Source organism: Myotis lucifugus, unplaced genomic scaffold (assembly GCF_000147115.1).
Source record: "Myotis lucifugus unplaced genomic scaffold, Myoluc2.0 scaffold_49, whole genome shotgun sequence".
Taxonomy (NCBI): domain Eukaryota; kingdom Metazoa; phylum Chordata; class Mammalia; order Chiroptera; family Vespertilionidae; genus Myotis; species Myotis lucifugus.
In genome coordinates this window covers 976,039-992,620 of record NW_005871097.1, presented here as the reverse complement: position 1 = coordinate 992,620, position 16,582 = coordinate 976,039, and the positions used below count along the sequence as shown (strand labels likewise).

The 16,582-nt window shown below is 41.4% G+C and overlaps 1 protein-coding gene across 3 annotated transcripts in view; it reads right to left on the bottom strand.

The window, feature by feature from the left end:
• SH3KBP1 (SH3 domain containing kinase binding protein 1) overlaps nt 1–10,456 on the bottom strand; it is a 271,074-nt gene extending 260,618 nt beyond the window's left edge. For all 3 annotated transcript variants that reach the window (XM_023753684.1, XM_023753685.1, XM_023753683.1), the window contains exon 1: nt 10,304–10,456. The gene's annotated coding sequence lies outside the window, so the exon portion shown is untranslated. The remainder of the gene's footprint in view (nt 1–10,303) is intronic.
• Nucleotides 10,457–16,582: the final 6,126 nt, after the last annotated feature.

Genomic DNA, 16,582 nt, shown 5'->3' with positions numbered 1-16,582 from the left:
TACAGGTCCTTAGCAACTTTTGTGGACTGTGATTCCAATAACAGTTTAGCTTGCAGAGCCCTTGCAGTGCGATGTCATTCTTCATTTTTGTTCCCTAGAGGTCATGCTGGGTGCTATTCCACACTGTAGTTTCTAGCCTCAAACTTCTTGGCATGTTAATTCTAGTCAGATTCATGTATGGGTTAGTCAGGAATTTGCCCAGCACTTCCTATACAGTGTTAATGACTCTGTCTAGCTTCCTCCTCTCAAGTTCTTACCCAGTCTCTAGTGAGACGGGTGTTGGGGGCCACTGACTACTGCTGAGCTAGGAGCAGACAGGTGAAGTCCAGACACCATATTTGGTCACCACTGACAACATGACAGAAGATGAGGAAACAGCTACCATGAGTCATCTGATGCCATCAAGTAGAATACAAAATTCCAGATTCTCCACTCTTCTCCAGTAGGGGAGGAGAGCATTGCCCCAGGCCATTTGTTATCTTTATTTTAAGCCACATTCTTAATGGCTTAAAACAACATCCATTTATTATCTCACAGTTCTGAAGGTCAGAAGTTCAGGTAGGCTCAAGTGGATTCTCTGCTTAGGGTTTTATAAGGCTGATATTAAAATATCAATCAGGCTGAACTCTCACCTAGAGGCCTGGGAGAATAAGTCACTTCCAAGCTCACTCAGGTTATTGGCAGAATTCAATTCTTTGTAGCAGTAGGTCTGAGGTCTCCATTTCCTTATTGACTGTGAGCCAAGTTCTGCTCTCTGCTCCAATAAAATTGTCGTATTCCTTCTCACATGACTCCCTCCATCTTCAAAGCATCCAGTCCTCCTTAAGCCTTGAATCTCTCTGACTTTCTGTTCTACCACTAGCCAGAGAAATGTCTGTTTTTAAGGGCTCATGTAATAAGATTAGACTCACATGGATACCCCCCTTTTTAAAACTCAACTGTGCCACATAACATAACACAAGTAATTACTGGAGTAAGAGCTCATCACAATCACAGTTCCTGGGAATTGGGGAGTGGAATCTTGGGCACCATTCCTAGAAATTCTTTCCACCTCACTATCACTAGGTAGAGGGCAGGATGGAGTTCCTGAAATTAGAATATATTAATTCTAATGGCTTAAAAGTGAGCATTGTTTATATATTGCTATATTATTTATGAATCTGTAGTGAACATTTTTTTATAATTTCCAGCATGGTTACACACACACACACACACACTTTAGAACTAACATTATAATATTTTCAAATGTATATTTTCAAATGTAGAACTACAGGTCACAGGCTACCAATCCACATGCTTGAGAAAAGATATTCAATTTAAAAGGCTTAGGCAGTGACATCACCTGAACTTTCACAAATATCCTAAGGCCCCTATCCCAACTCCTGGCCCCACTCCAAACTCCTGACTGTGCAGTATGCCTGGAGCAGGGCCAGGCTGGAGACTCACTGGCATGGAATCCCCTGTGGGACCTCCACACTTCCCAAGTTTAATTATCCAGTAATGATCACAGTAATATGCTAGATGGTTTAGATCTTCTAGAAAGCAGGGGAGGGGGGGGTTGAAACACATGATTTCAAAGTTCCTTTCTAAGCCCAGACTCCATAATCCTGTCATTAAGAAAATAAGATTCTATTATGCATAATCGCCAAGATCAACTGTGTCAGAGGACTGTTCTCCCTGAGTCACAAGACACCTCCTCACAAGCTTCCTCTAAGGGCGAGGGCTACGCCCTCCATCTTGCCCCAGGGTAAGGGCTACGCCCTCCATCTTGCCCCAGGGTAAGGGCTATGCCCTCCATCTTGCCCCAGGGTAAGGGCTATGCCCTCCATCTTACCTTGGCCATGTGCTCGGCAAGGCTTCTTCCCGGAAGCCCAGGCCTCTGCTGGCCATGCCTGGGATTTCTTTAAACTAACCAATGACAATCAAGGGAATTGACTTGCGCCTGGCCAATCGGCAGGGCCCACAGTCCCCTCTCCTACCCTGACTCCACCCCCCTATAAAACTCCTCTTCACACCCAGCTAGGCTCTCTCTGCTTCCTGCTGCTGCGTCGGCAAGGTCGGGGAGCCGAGCTAGCTCGAATAAAGACTCTTATGCTTTTGCATCGGACCTGGCTGGCTCCCTGGTGTGGTTTCTTGGGGATCCTGAAATCTGGGCATAACACTTCCTACACCGCCACAGTGATAAAGCCTAGGAATCTGCCAAATGGTGTGGGTTCTTACTGGTGACATATTTGTTCTTAATTACTCCAGACCCTACTTGGAGTAACATTTCTCACAACAGCTTCTAACAGATTCCAGTTATTAGTTTTATAATTTTGTTTTCTTAATAAAAAAAACTATATATTTAAAGTGTAAAGAATAATTTGAAAACGAATTGACCAACAAAATAAGACTTGAAGCATGGAGGCATGGAACAGACTGACATACCTCCATGTGGGGCTGTGGGGACGAGAAGAGATAAACCAAAGAACTTATATACTTATATGCATAAACCATAGACACGGGCAATAGGGTAGTGAAGACCTGGAGGGGTGGGTAGGGGCTGGGAGGAGGGGGGAGGGGGGAATGGGAGATATCTGTAATACTATCAACAATAAAAAATATATTTTAAAAAACTGATACTAGTAATAGTCCTCTTACTGAGCTGTTTTGCATGTGTGCCTAATCAACCATGCTATGAAATAAGGGTAATACATATCATGAAAGTTGTGTTTGATTAACATTGCTTTGCAATTTACTTGACTATAATAATAAATACTCTCTCTCTCTTTTTTTTAAAAATATATTTATTGATTTTTTACAGAGAGGAAGGGAGAGAGATAGAGAGTTAGAAACATCGATGAGAGAGAAACATCGATCAGCTGCCTCCTGCACATCTCCCACTGGGGATATGCCCGCAACCCAGGTACATGCCCTTGACCGGAATCGAACCTGGGACCTTTCAGTCCGCAGGCTGACACTCTATCCACTGAGCCAAACCAGTTTCGGCAATACTCTCTCTCTTAAAAAAAGAATAATTTGAGCTGGAGTTGGTTGCTTTCACAGGTCCCATGGATAGGGAACAAGTGGCTAGTCAAACATCTGGATTATTTACCGCTGGTAGAAAAGACAGTCTCCTTCTCAAAACCATATCCTGTACAAAATAACAAGTTTCCTTACAAATTAGTAAAATGAAATATTTCCCCAAATTGCCTTGCTTTCAGAATTTGTAGGAAAAAAAGCAGAAGCCCATAAATTCAGGCAATGAATTTTGAGTTGAAATAGCTAATTTCTGAAGAGAATCCTTCAAAATTCAGAATCATGGTTAACAACCATGTTCCTAATATAGAAGAGCAACCTGGAAATCTCTACTTTATGGCACTGGTTGAAGTTAACTAGTGATTCCTTCTTAAATCACGAATAGTGAAGTAATGGTGAGCCTTATCTCAGAGTAGCACAAGTATACAAAATCCTGATTGGGCACTCAGGGAAGTACAGTGCAGCAGGCAATAATGGTGAGGGAGTTAATCCCCTCAGGGCAATATGAACACCCCAATAATGCTGCCTGCTAGAGATCAGTCTGCCTGCTTCCAATGCTCTCTCTTCTCCTCACTACCTTGTGTGATCACGAGTGAGTCTTTACCTTAAGATGCCTTAGTTACCTCTTCTGAAAAAAATGGGCACAATTAAAACAGTACCTTTGCCATTGAGGGTATAAGGCAGCGGTTCTCAACCTGAGGGTTTCGACCCCTTTGGGGGTCGAACGACCCTTTCACAGGGGTCGCCTAAGACCATCGGAAAACACATATATAATTACATATTGTTTTTGTGATTAATCACTATGCTTTAATTATGTTCAATTTGTAACAATGAAATTGGGTTCACCACAATATGAGGAACTGTATTAAAGGGTCGCAGCATTAGGAAGGTTGAGAACCACTGGATAAGGATTTAATGAGATGAAGCATGTGAAGGTCTTAGCCTTCTTCCTGCCTGGTACACAGTAAGTGCTCAATCATTTCAGTCATTGTACACAGGCAGACACACACACAGATCATACACACAAGACCAGGCAGCCAGTAAGCCTGGAATACAATGTAGCCATTGTTAGTCCATGAAGTAATACAGCAATCAGGACCAAAAGATCACTGTAGGTTCATTAGCATATTCTAACACAGCTGCCTGATAAATCCAACTGAAACCTCTCAAGTGGCATTTTAATCAGGAACATCTTTGTAGAACAATGTCTAATGCATGCTCTCCAGAGTACAAAATGACCAAAGGCCAGGTCACAGAGCTAAAACGGTCATCCCATGGAAGAAGTTCTGTTTGCGACAATCCAACATTGCATTTAATGTACCTCATTTGTGCTCACAGCCCCTGGTGCCTAGCACATAGCTGACACGCAGTAAGAGCTGTCTCATCGAGTCTAGCAGACACCGCACATCCTACCACATCACCACTAAGTGTTATGAGCCAGAGGAAGCTCCACATGTTATATTATATAACACACCTGGAAAAACTCCTGCTATCTTTTCAGAAGAGATGAGTATTTTGAAAACAATCTTCTCTATAACTCAAAAAAATGAATGGCCTTTGGGGCTGAATTTTTTTTAATTGAAATTTGACCCAAGAGATTCACTCAGGGTCTCTGAATAGAGAATAGCAACTTGGAAATCTCTACTTTATGCCCACTTGTTGAAGTAAATTTGTGACTCTTTCTTAAATCATAAACAGCAAAGTAACTGTGAGCTTTATCTCAGAGTGCTACATGTATGCAAAATCCTGACCTTTCACCTCACTGATTATAAAACAACAACCACACTCACCAACCACTTTTCACAAGTACAAAAAGGCTCTGGATATGCCAGAGAGATCTCAAACAAATGAAAGCTGAGGCAACGGGAAACCAAGCTGAAAATTGTTGTGCTCAGCATAAGATGTGCATGCTCCAAGTAAGCCCACCTCAGTCTTCAGGGAGGCCTGTGTAAAATGTACAATAGTTTTACCTAAGATACACAGCACAGGCAGGGAGCACAGCTCACTTCCTCACAGTCACTGTCAGATCAACTGAAAGATCAATAAGCACATTCTTTTAACCCTTACCGCAGCTTCCTGCTTTTCTACACGCCTATTTGTGAGCGACAAGATGTCCAGGGCCTGTGTCCCTCTGCTGCACTTCACCAAAGGCCCCTCCCAAAGCAGACACACACACACACACACACACACACACACACACACACACACACACCAGCCCAAGCTATAGTTTCAAGACTCTTTTTTTTAAGACTTTTTAAAATTTCTTTGGCTGGCCATTTAAAAATGTGTATCTGTGGATACATGTCAGAACCTAGAAAAAGGCTGCTTATCAATCTTTTACAGGACTAAAATACTCTGTTGTCTGGGTGTGAGGATAAAATTCTGAAAGGAAGACACCAGCAATTCAATCCCACATTGGGCAAGTGAACCCTTAAGAAAGAGCCCACATCTGCCTGCAGCTGTCTTTCCATTTTATGTCTTTCCATTTTATGTGGCAGTTTCAGGTGCCAGAAGGGGAGCCATGTTTTGTTAAAGTAAATGAGGATTTCATCCTAGCACCTCCTAGTTCTGGACCCCATATTATGTACATTGCAATCTGTTCAGAAAAAATATCCAAGACTTGGAAATTAGACAAAAAATGATGGTCATGTGACCTTTCAATCTCATTCTGATGCATTTTCGAATAAGCTCCCCCCAGGGCCCATCTGATTTTCTCTGGAAACGTAACTTGATTTACATAACACTTGATTAGGACATTTTATAGCCCCATAAAATTCAGAGGCTAGTCCTGGCCTGTGTGGCTCAGTTGGTTGGAGCATCATCCCTTGCATCAAAAGGTCACCTGTTTGATTCCAGTCAGGGCACATACCCAGATTGTGGGTTTGATCCCTGGTAAGAGCATGTATAGGAGGCAACCCATCAATGTTTCTCAGATATATCTCTCCTTCTCCCTTCCTTTTTCTAAAATCAATAAAACAAGCAAACAAAAACATATCCTCAGATAAGGATTAAAAATTTGTTTTTAAAAGTCAGAGGATAACACACAGGAAAACAACAAGGTATGTGGCTTTCTTTTTTCTTCTTCTTCTTCTTTTCTGGTAGAAATGATAACCCCGGAAGTTAAGATTTCATTGTCCTCTAAGACATGAAACCACTTGGAATCTAACTTAGCAAACTTCTTTGAACATTCCTTTTTCCACTGCCATCTTAATCAGTTTCATATATCCTCACTGAATCAGTTTTGTTATTCTGCTAGTTCTCTCATTAAATGAGCGCAGTAAAATTTTGACACATGCTCTCTCTACCTGTGTGTTCTTAACAATTTAAGAATGAGTCTTTCGATAGTTCCTGGGCCCGACACTCAAATGGTGCCTGGGAGACTGAGCTCTCTGCTACAGGACCCTCTCACCCCTAATAGTCATACTCATAGGGCAGCCACGTGAAGATAACCAGGTTCAGGCTGATTAGCTCAGTCAATAGTATGGCACAAATGAGGCTCCAGCACAGGTGTGACACCTCCCCCCATCCACAGAGGCCACAGCTTTAGACAAAGAAAACGTACACTGAAAGTGAAGGCAGCAATTCCACTTTCATGTGTAAACAGTGCCTTTGTCCATAAGAAGAATTCTACAAGAATGTTCAAAGCCTATATTCATAAAATAACCAAACTGGAAACAACCCAAATATGCATCAACAGGAGGATAGTTAAATAAATTGTGGCATACTCATAAAATGGGAACTATACAGCAAGAACCAAGCGCTGATATACACAACCACATTTTGTTGTGTAAAAGAAGTCAGATATAAAAGAGTGCATATTGCATTATTCCATTTATATGAAATTCAAGTACAGGCAAAACTAATCTATGATGATGGATTAACATTGGGAAGGGGAATGACTGGGAACAGGCATGATGGAACTTTATGGAGAGAGAGAAATAGCATTGATCTGGATGATGGTTACAGAGGTACACACTTAGGGTAAAATAATCAAGATGTACAATTATGACTTTAGCATTTTACTCTTGAAAAATGAATAATGTTTTAAAAGAGAAGGGAGAAAGAAAAATGTATTCTTAAAGAAGTGGGTGGGGGGTGAGGTAGAGAGAAGAAAGGGAAATGGGATTTTAAAAGATTCTTCTTCCACATGTACAGTAAATAAATTAAATAAGAACTAACTAGATAAAAGAAAAAGAGTGACAACCCTAAAAGACCATGAGGCCTAGTTGGGTATATTTATGTGTGCCAACAAATCTCAGCCCGAGAGCTACTTAAGCCCAGGCATCTTCTTAATCCTAGGGATGTCAGAATGGCTGGTATTTCTCTGTTGAGAAATTGAGACAATACAGAGTTGAGAGTGGACACTGACTAAGGATCCAATAAATGAATCAAGAAAACACTTAAGGTAAGCTCTCTGACAGTGGTAACAATGGCATAAAGGCACACAAATAAGCAATGGATTCCACAAGATTACCCAACTCAATTTGGGACAAATTATTCTTAGCTAAATAGAGCATGTGCAAACCACTTCCAAAACGGTGAACTTATGCCAATACGATTATTACTTAAAGATGTATTTTCAGCTTCTAGAATTCTCCCCAGCAGTTTTCATTATTGTTACATTCCACTGCATCCACCTACTAGATTTTCAATAATAGGCCTAAAACATTCCCAGTGGGTGAAGATTTGCAGATAGACTCAGCCATCTGAAAGAATAGAAGCTTCTTTTTCTGCCAAATGTGACAGCCATAAAGAGGTACAGCTCCAGCCATTCCTGCCACACCCTTTCTGGCCTGGGAAGAACAAGCATCTCCAAAGTGCATGACTTCCCTTCACTGGAAGTGCTCTAGCCTAGGTGAGATGACAAGTGATTAGGCAACAGCAGGGCACTTGGGCCAGAGGAGAGGGGAGAGGGCACACGCAGTAAGTGGCCAGCCACACACTGTCTCCTTTAATCCTCAGAGTGGCCTGATGGGATAGTCAGGCTCAAACAAGGCAACAGAAGGTACGCTTGAATTAGGTAACCTGAGGTGGGATTAATAAAGAGACTTTTACAAAGTGGATGAGGTGCAGAGAAACTCCAAGGCAGGAGCCAGAGCTAGAAACAAGGGCTGCCCATGCCTGCAGGGATGAGAAGAAAGGAATGTGGAGGAAGGGGGATTGATGGAAGCATCTACTGTCTGGCCAAGGGACACAGTCAGACCAAAGGAACTCCAGGGCAAGGATCCAGGACAATAACCCCTGTCCTGGCTAGCCTCCCTCCCTCCCTCCCTGCTATTTCCCACCAGCCTCTCTCTTTCCCATGGTCCTCCTCCCCTCTTTCTCAGAGTCCTCTTCTCTTTTTCCCAGATCCTCCTTTCTCTTTCCCATGGTCCTCCATTGTCATTCTTCCTCCTTTGTCTTTACCCCAAACTTTCCCCTTTGATCTAGGAAAAACCCTCCTAGAATTTGGCTCACCTTCAAGACAGTCCTTGTCCCCAAATTGGAATTTTTGTTCGAAAGGGCAAAAGAATTCACCCCTGTTTACACAACAACAGTCAATCTATGGTGGCCCAAATGTAATACTTTCCTACTCTTAAAATGGGAGAGAGCTGCTTGGTTAAGCTGTAGTCCAAGAAAAAAACTGTTTATATTTCCATAACTGTTAACGGAAAGCAAGATTTATCAGCATGTTACCAACAAAACTCAAAGAAGGAAGAAGGAAGAAGAAAAGGAGGAGGAGGAAGAGGCAAGATCCTGAAGATTAAACTGGGTTCCTATTTGCTCTAGACAGGGAGAGGACCCAGGGGTTGGAAGCTTGGGTCACATCACTGTTTTTTCATTCAACAACCACTTTCCATAAAACCGTCCCATATAGCCCTCCAGGCTCTTTGAGGGGAATACCGGCATCTCTAGACCCACATTCCCCTCCCACCTGCCCCCACAGCCTCAGGTCTTAAGCAATGTCTGGTATCACGGAAACTACATCAGGAGCCCTGGGGATATCTGCACACAGCCCTTCCCACTGAGAACATTCCCAGTGTTCTCCACTGTTACATGGAAGTTTATGGGTACAGAGACTTTTTACACCTTCGTGGTATTTCCCACAGGAAACAGCCAGCCTCCAGGTCCCTTTTTTTGCCCAATTTCAACTTTTACAACTGTGCAGTATATCACTTCTTTTTTTAAGGATGTTGTTATTTAAGTACAATTGGTATACAATATTAGTTATATTAGCTCCAAGTGTACAATATAGTCATTTGACATCTTTATACCTAACAATGTGATCACCACACATTCTAGTAATCATCTGTCACCATGCAAACTTATCACCGTCTCATTGATTGCCTTCACCTTTTTCACCCAGCCCCCCAGCCCTTCCCTCTCCTCTGGTAACCACCCCTTTGGTCTTTGTTTCTATGAGTCTGTTTTTGTTTTGTTTGTTCCGTGTTTTGTTTTTTTAGAGTTCTTAACATGAATGAGCTACAGTTTTGTAATTACCGCTAGATGACTTTGGCGAAGGGCAAATTTTCAAAATCTTACTGAAAAAATAGATGTTATTCAATGCTGCATGGCCATAATGAGGGAAAGGAAAATAATATTGCTCCTTTCAAAAAAGCAACATGAATACAAAGGTAGAAAAACATAGTATAACGAATTCTGCATTTCATTTGATTGCTACTTAAGTAGTCAAAACTAGTTTCACCCCATTTTGAATGGAATGGAAAAGGGTAAAATCCCTTTAAATCAGCAATTTTCAACATTTTTTGTCTCATGACACACATAAACTAATTACTAAAATTCTGTGGCACACCAAAAAATATATAATTTTTTGCTGACCTGACAAAAAAATTGGTATAATTTTCATTCATTCACACCAGACAGCTGTCATTTTTTTTTGTTTGACAGCCTAAAGGAAAAGAGGTCAGTCAGTGCCCCTGACTAAATAGTCAGGTATTGCATGTTTTAAAAATTCTTGCAGCACACGGGTTGAAAATCAATGCTTTAAACCATCAAAGCAAATAAACAAGTACATAAATGAAACAGTTTAAAAGCTTTCTATTTTTCTAGCATTTTCTAAGTGACACACCATTTTGAAAAAGAACATTCTGGGCCTTCAGAAAGTGATTTCAAAACAGGTATTTCTAGCTATCTAGGCAAAGCTATATGTGCTCTTCTTAATAGCACACAAGAGGTCCAGCTGACAAGTTGTCCTCTAAGAGCCCAGGAAATTCTTCCTCAGCCCACAGCTTTGGTCACTAGAGCCCACACAGCAGACAGGAAAAGGGTTTCGCTTTGTACTCACTCTTACAAAGTTGTCAGGGAACAAACCTCTCCTGCCATTGATCTGTCCCTCCCACCAGCCTCCATCTTCCTTCCTGATGTTGGTGATGATCTCACCCACGCTGATTGTCAGCTCATCGTCGTGCTGGGCCTGGTAGTCAAACTCCACTATGGCCTCCACTGAAAGAAAGGAAAAGGGACAAAAAAAGAGAGAACAACTTAGATGGGGTGTTGGAGAGGTCTGAGGCTCAGTAGTCCTGGAAGGTCAGTAAAGTTATATTAAAGGGATTTCCCCTCTACCAATAATTAAAATAACAGGGCCACACACAGTGAGCTGATTTTGGTTGAAGAAATCTTTGCTAAACCCTGTAGCACAGAAACCACAAAGTATTGGTCTGTGGTCAGGCACAGGCTGAGTGGCCAGCAAGTCTCGGACCAGCAGGGGCTTCAGAGGGGAAACTGCACAATGACAGAAGGCCAACGACATTTGCAACCCCCCCCCCCCAGAGGGAGTCCAGCATTTTTTCCTCAAGTGTGAAGATAGCAGATAACAGGTGTGAGTTTGGTTCTTGGGTGCCCCCTCCCGCTCCAAGGCTAAGGTTGTGCAAACTGTAGGCAATCACAGTTTCCACTCTACAGAGGTGATGCCCATCTCTCAGCTAATACAGAGGCCCTGCTGGCCAAAATAACGTTTCAGACAGCTAACAGTTGCAGCCACAACTGCCCTTTCAACAGATGGCTTCCCGGCCAGTAATACCACTTTAAATTGTTCTCCCAGTTGATGGTGAGTTTTTATAATTGGTAAAAGGTGGAAGCAATGGATGATACAGATGGGTCATCTTGTTGACAAAGCACCAATGCAAATTAGCAGAGCTAACCAATCCAGAGACTGGTTAATTTTTCCACAGATGGATTATACAAATTATCTAGACTTTGGGCCTCACCTCACACCCATCTCTATCAGTCTCCTGTCCTTTTTATTTGCAGCTTAATATGAATGAATGAATGAATGAATGAATGAATGAAGAGTGAGTGAATGAATACAAGCGAAGGAAAAATTAGGTAAAACTCCAAGTGATGAATCAGCAACTTAGAATTACAGTAAAATAATGAAAAAGGGAAAGTTAAATAAGTTCCATAGGAAGCACATATACAAAAATGAACTCAAAATGGACTGCAGACCTAAATGTAAGAACTAAAACTGTAAAATTTTTATAAGAAAGCATAGTAGAAAATCTCAGTGATCTTGGGTTTAGCAAAGATTTCTTCAATAGGAGACAAAAAAGCACAAACAACTTTTACAAATTCAATTAATTGGGGTAGTTTTTTCAGGGAAAATCTTGGTAGGTAAGTGGCTCCCCTACCAAAGAGGCTTTGCATCTACATTAGGGATAAATTCCCAAACTACTTCTGGATCAGAAGACCCTCCCCATCCAGACGGGTGTGCTCATCTGTCCACTCATAATGTCAGCTAATCCAGACAGTTTATAAGCAAGTAAAAGTGGAATTTCCTTCCCTAGACTATTTTTTCATTCTACAATTAGCTAGCCAACTTTGCTGTCATCAACCTGCCCAGGACCAAGTTGACTTGTGACTCACTCTCATCACTTATCAACAGAAAGGAGGAGTAAAAGAGCATAAACAAGGCAACCTTTCCAGATCAACATGACAAGTGCAAAGGCAGAAACACTTTAATTTCCTTGTGCCATGCTCTGCTCCCCAACACTTAAAAGGAGCCATAAGAACAATTTAACCAGGTCAGTTAAAAAACAGCCTTTTTAAAATTACCTAGACATGGATCTATTGAAGTTTTGGCATCAGAACTAAGATTACAGAACTAAGTAAGTGCTATTTATGGAACAGACACTTTTCCTGCATTATCTCACTTAATCTTCACAATATTGTGATGCCCATCTTCCCATTAAAGAACCCAAAGCTCAGTAAAGCTTATTTGCTGAGCCAGTGCTCTCAAAAGTGGGTTGCATTCACTATAGGGATGAGTTGACACGATGAAAAAAAACAACAACACATTAGAACATCTATTCATTTTAATTTCAAAAAAAGAAAAATACAACTTCTCTAATATTCAATTTGCACAATGACACTGGCTCCTTCATCCAGCCTTTAGGTCAGGCAGTCGGGCATGTTCCAAGGGCAGCGAGCAGCCTGAGAGACAGTGGTGCTCCTCGACAAGGATGGCTGCCAGCGCCAGCTTTTAGCTCCACAGGGTACCCTGCAGGGTTGTGAGGCCTCTTGAAAAAGTCCCTTTGTGGCTATTACCCCTTTTAACTAAAATCACTCTCACTAATGGATGAGAGGCTTGAAAAGATCTGTAAAAAGAAAGTAGGGACTGTAGAAAAGACTCAACACGTGACCAAACAGACAAGAAAATGGCAGCCATTTTGGGAGGTGAACACAAGGACAAGCCTATCAGATCTGACAGGGAGATGACCAAAAACTCTAAATTATCAAGACAATTTGTAATATGGGGTTTTTTTCCACCCTTGATACAGGTGTAAGTTACCTAAGTAGAATAGCAAAGTATTGAGATTAGCAAGATATTTAAAACTATGTACCTGAACCATCAAGACAAATGTCTCCACTTTTTCACCAATGTTGAAAGATATGCATACTTAATCTTAGGTTTTACAAAAGGTCACTAAACCTAATAATAAATATTTAGCAGCTTCTTTTGGGCTTTTCTCAATCAACTAGTATAGTAATATATGCACATGAAGTATGGTAGCAACCATCTCAGGTAGAAATTATAGTTTAACTTTAACCCTGCTGTTTGGCTTATGTACCTATTTGCTTTGTTTAACAATGGACAGGTTATTTTGATTTTCTGAATTATATAAATCATCCCATTCGGTTAAATGCCTTATTGATTGTAATGTGAATATCCCATGGGTTGTGGTCATACTGGTCTTAGAAAGCACATTTTCCTTTACCTGGGAAGGACAGCACAGTTATCCCAAGGTCAGAGGGCTCTAGACCCGAAACTGTAATTTAGATAACATGCCTAAGTTTAACCCAGGTTACCCAAGGGCTCTAGACCCAAAACTGTAATTTAGATAACATGCTGTTTCTCCTTCTGTAAACTGCTTTTTTGTGAACCAGGTTCCTCGTTCCAAACCCTGGGATGTAATTAATACCTTTGTGATCTTTGCCTATATAAGTGTGGTGTTTCAGCCATCTTATCACTATGAGATTTGGGAAAGCAAAATGGCCCCTCATAGTCCCGGATTGCAATAAATGTGACTCCTTAATTCGACTTCTTGAGGTGTCCTTCTGTGATTCGCGGGGTACACACATAATCTATAAATAAATTCATATGTAGAGACAGTCAATTATTTTATTAGTAACAGGTATTTTTTTAAACAAAAAAGGGCTTGAGGGTGGAGGTGGCCAGGGAGAGGTCAATGGCGGAAAAAGGAGACATATGTAATATTATATGTAATATTTTAAACAATAAAGAATTTTTTTTAAAAGCTGCAAAAAAAAAAAAGAAGAAGGGCTTAGAACTCTGACCTAGGCTCCCCACAGCTGACCCCATTTGAGCACTTGGAGATGAAAGCTTAATAGCTTTTCTGATGGGGACAGAAAATCCTGGGAAGTGGAGAAACAGCACATGGGACCAGCCTGGGGGAGAAGAGGGAGGACAGGAAGGCAGCTAAGGAGGAATCTAGTCAAGGATTCAATCTGAACTTGAATCCTGTGTACACTGGAGGACTCAGAACCCCATCAACTTCCAGGACACAACCTTGCTTCTTCTTTCCTAAACAGCAAGTTTCATTTTCTCTATTCTGTATGTGGGCTTCGCCAAGGCAAAGCTGGAAGAGGACAACGAATCTCCTTTAAGAAGATGGTCACTAAGAAGTAAACAGCTGCTGCCTTTTGTTGCAAAGTGGAGAGAGTACATCTGATCTTCCTTCACTCTCCCTCTTCCCATAAACCCAAGGTCACACCTTAATTGATGCCTGCTATGAGTGAGGCTGGGGATTAGGGACTGGGAACTCCAGGATAAAGCACAGCTGACTAATTTTCCAGTCTTCCCAATAACCTATTGAGCAGTCTTTCCTGATTTACTATTTCTTCAGACTCCCTGACACTTAAATAATCAAGAGCACCTTGCTCGCCTTCTGGCCCCAGCTGGGCCTTGGCTGCCTCTTATCACCCTCCTCTCTCCTCCAACCCCCAGGCTTCTCTGGCCCCTGGCATTGAGACAATTCCACATTGTGGTGGCTGAACTGAGTCTCAGGCTCCCAGTGAGCCTCTAAATGCCTTCTGGTTATGAATCATCCCTATGAGCCACCATGACATGTAATAGGTGCTCAATAAAGCGTTAATAAATCAACTGCTCAACTTGCATTTTATAATGGCAGATAGTTCTCTGCCCAATAAAAATGCTACTAAAATGCCAAGTGTCAATCACATTTTTGCAAATTGAGTCAGATTCTTCAGTGCACTAAGGGAGCTTGCTATTTAAAGGATCCTGTGGTTAATTCTTTTGTAACATGAATAATCACTTCCTGCTTTACCTTTCCTGTCAAGATGAATTTTTGCATATCAAGTTTGTCGAAGAGGAGGAAGCCTATGTATGGCTTTGTTAAGAGCCCATAAATCATGAGGCTACATCTCTCCTAAGGGCTCTTTTTTGTATCCCTTGCAAGCTTCTAACCGGTTCGGGGCTTTGCTGTCCACTATATGTGGCTATCAAGTACTTGAACTTTGCCTATTCCAAATCAAGATGTGTTGTAAAATACACAGCAAATTGAAAGACATATTGGGGGGAATGTAAAATATCTCATTAATTTTTATATTGATTGCATGTTGAAATAATATTTTACATATGCAGATTCAATATTCAAGTGAATTTCACTTGTTTCTATTTACTTTATGAATGTGGCTACTAAAACATTTGAAATTACTTATGTGGCTGTATTTTATTTCTTTTTTGTGTGTGAATGTGTATGCAAGAGAAGGAAATGGAGATTAACTTTTCACATATCAACTGCTTGATGGTGTTTATAGTTACAATTAGTCTAAGTCATCCCATACCGTATTATATGTCTATTGGACTGAGATGGTTCTGGATAATACTTGGCAGACAGGAGATCAAGGCCTTGCATTGCACAAACACACTCAAAATCTTCGAGAGAGCCCGTGAGAAAGTCTGTGTCCCCAAAACCCATTTTCTTGGCTGCAGGAAGCTGCAGGTATCTGTGGCAAGGATAAAGCATTACCTACGATTTTTTTAATGGTACCCTTTGAGCAATTACCTCTGGGAGTGAGCACAAAATTAAAACATTAAGCTAAACAGAATATATCAGAGGTATAATTAGGGCAACAGTAAACAAAATCCCATATTTAAAGGCACCATAAATTATAAAACTTAAGAGCATCTTTTTCAGAAAAATATCACCCTCCAGCTGCTTGCCGTGCCAGAAACCAGCCTCCACAAGTTTGCTACGTGTATTGTCAATGCAAAAGCCACAGTTAACCAGTGTGTGCAGAGACGGAGCCAGAGGAAATAAGAGATCTGCTTCTGAGAGGCAGAACACTTCAACCACCCCCACCTATGACCTCTGACCTCCAACCTCCACCTTCAAACTTGCTGGACTGTCTCCTCCCCACAAAGGTGAAATGGGTGGTTTTGAACTGTTGATTGGCTAAGCCAGCTACCAAGCTCTTCTCATGGTGGTTCTGAGGCCCTGTTGGGTGACCTGGCCCCTCCCTGCCTCCGTGCAGTACTTCCTCTCTCCTAGGGCTCACAGTGCTGTTTGTGGTGGCTCAACCCAGTCAGACTAGTCAGACTGTAAGCTCCATCTGGGACAAGCTCATATCTTTTTCAGGATCCCACCCCCCCTTGCCTGGCATCACGTCTGGCTCCATAAATATTTGAATAAACTGGAAAGCATGAAGGAGAATGAAAGTTGCCGATTAATTTCCTCGGTCCATACATATGTATAGATCATGTTGCAAGCCTCACAGTACAGTTTGAAGCTGTAAAAATTTCATAAGTATAAATGTTGCATACAAATTGCTTTTACACTTATTTCATTTTGTGAATTTTTAAAGGATAAATTTCTAATGTTAATGTTTTGTTCCAGTCCTCTGAAGACAGCATATAAAACCAGGAGGAATTTTTCGCCAAAAAAGATTTCACCAAGAAAGATCATGATTGCTGAGAGAGATAGAAAGAACATTGGTTAACATCTTGTCAAATCCTTTTTAAAATTTTACAGATGAAGAACTAGGGCCTGGAAGGTTCCATGGATGAGGCTTAGTGAGAGTGAGA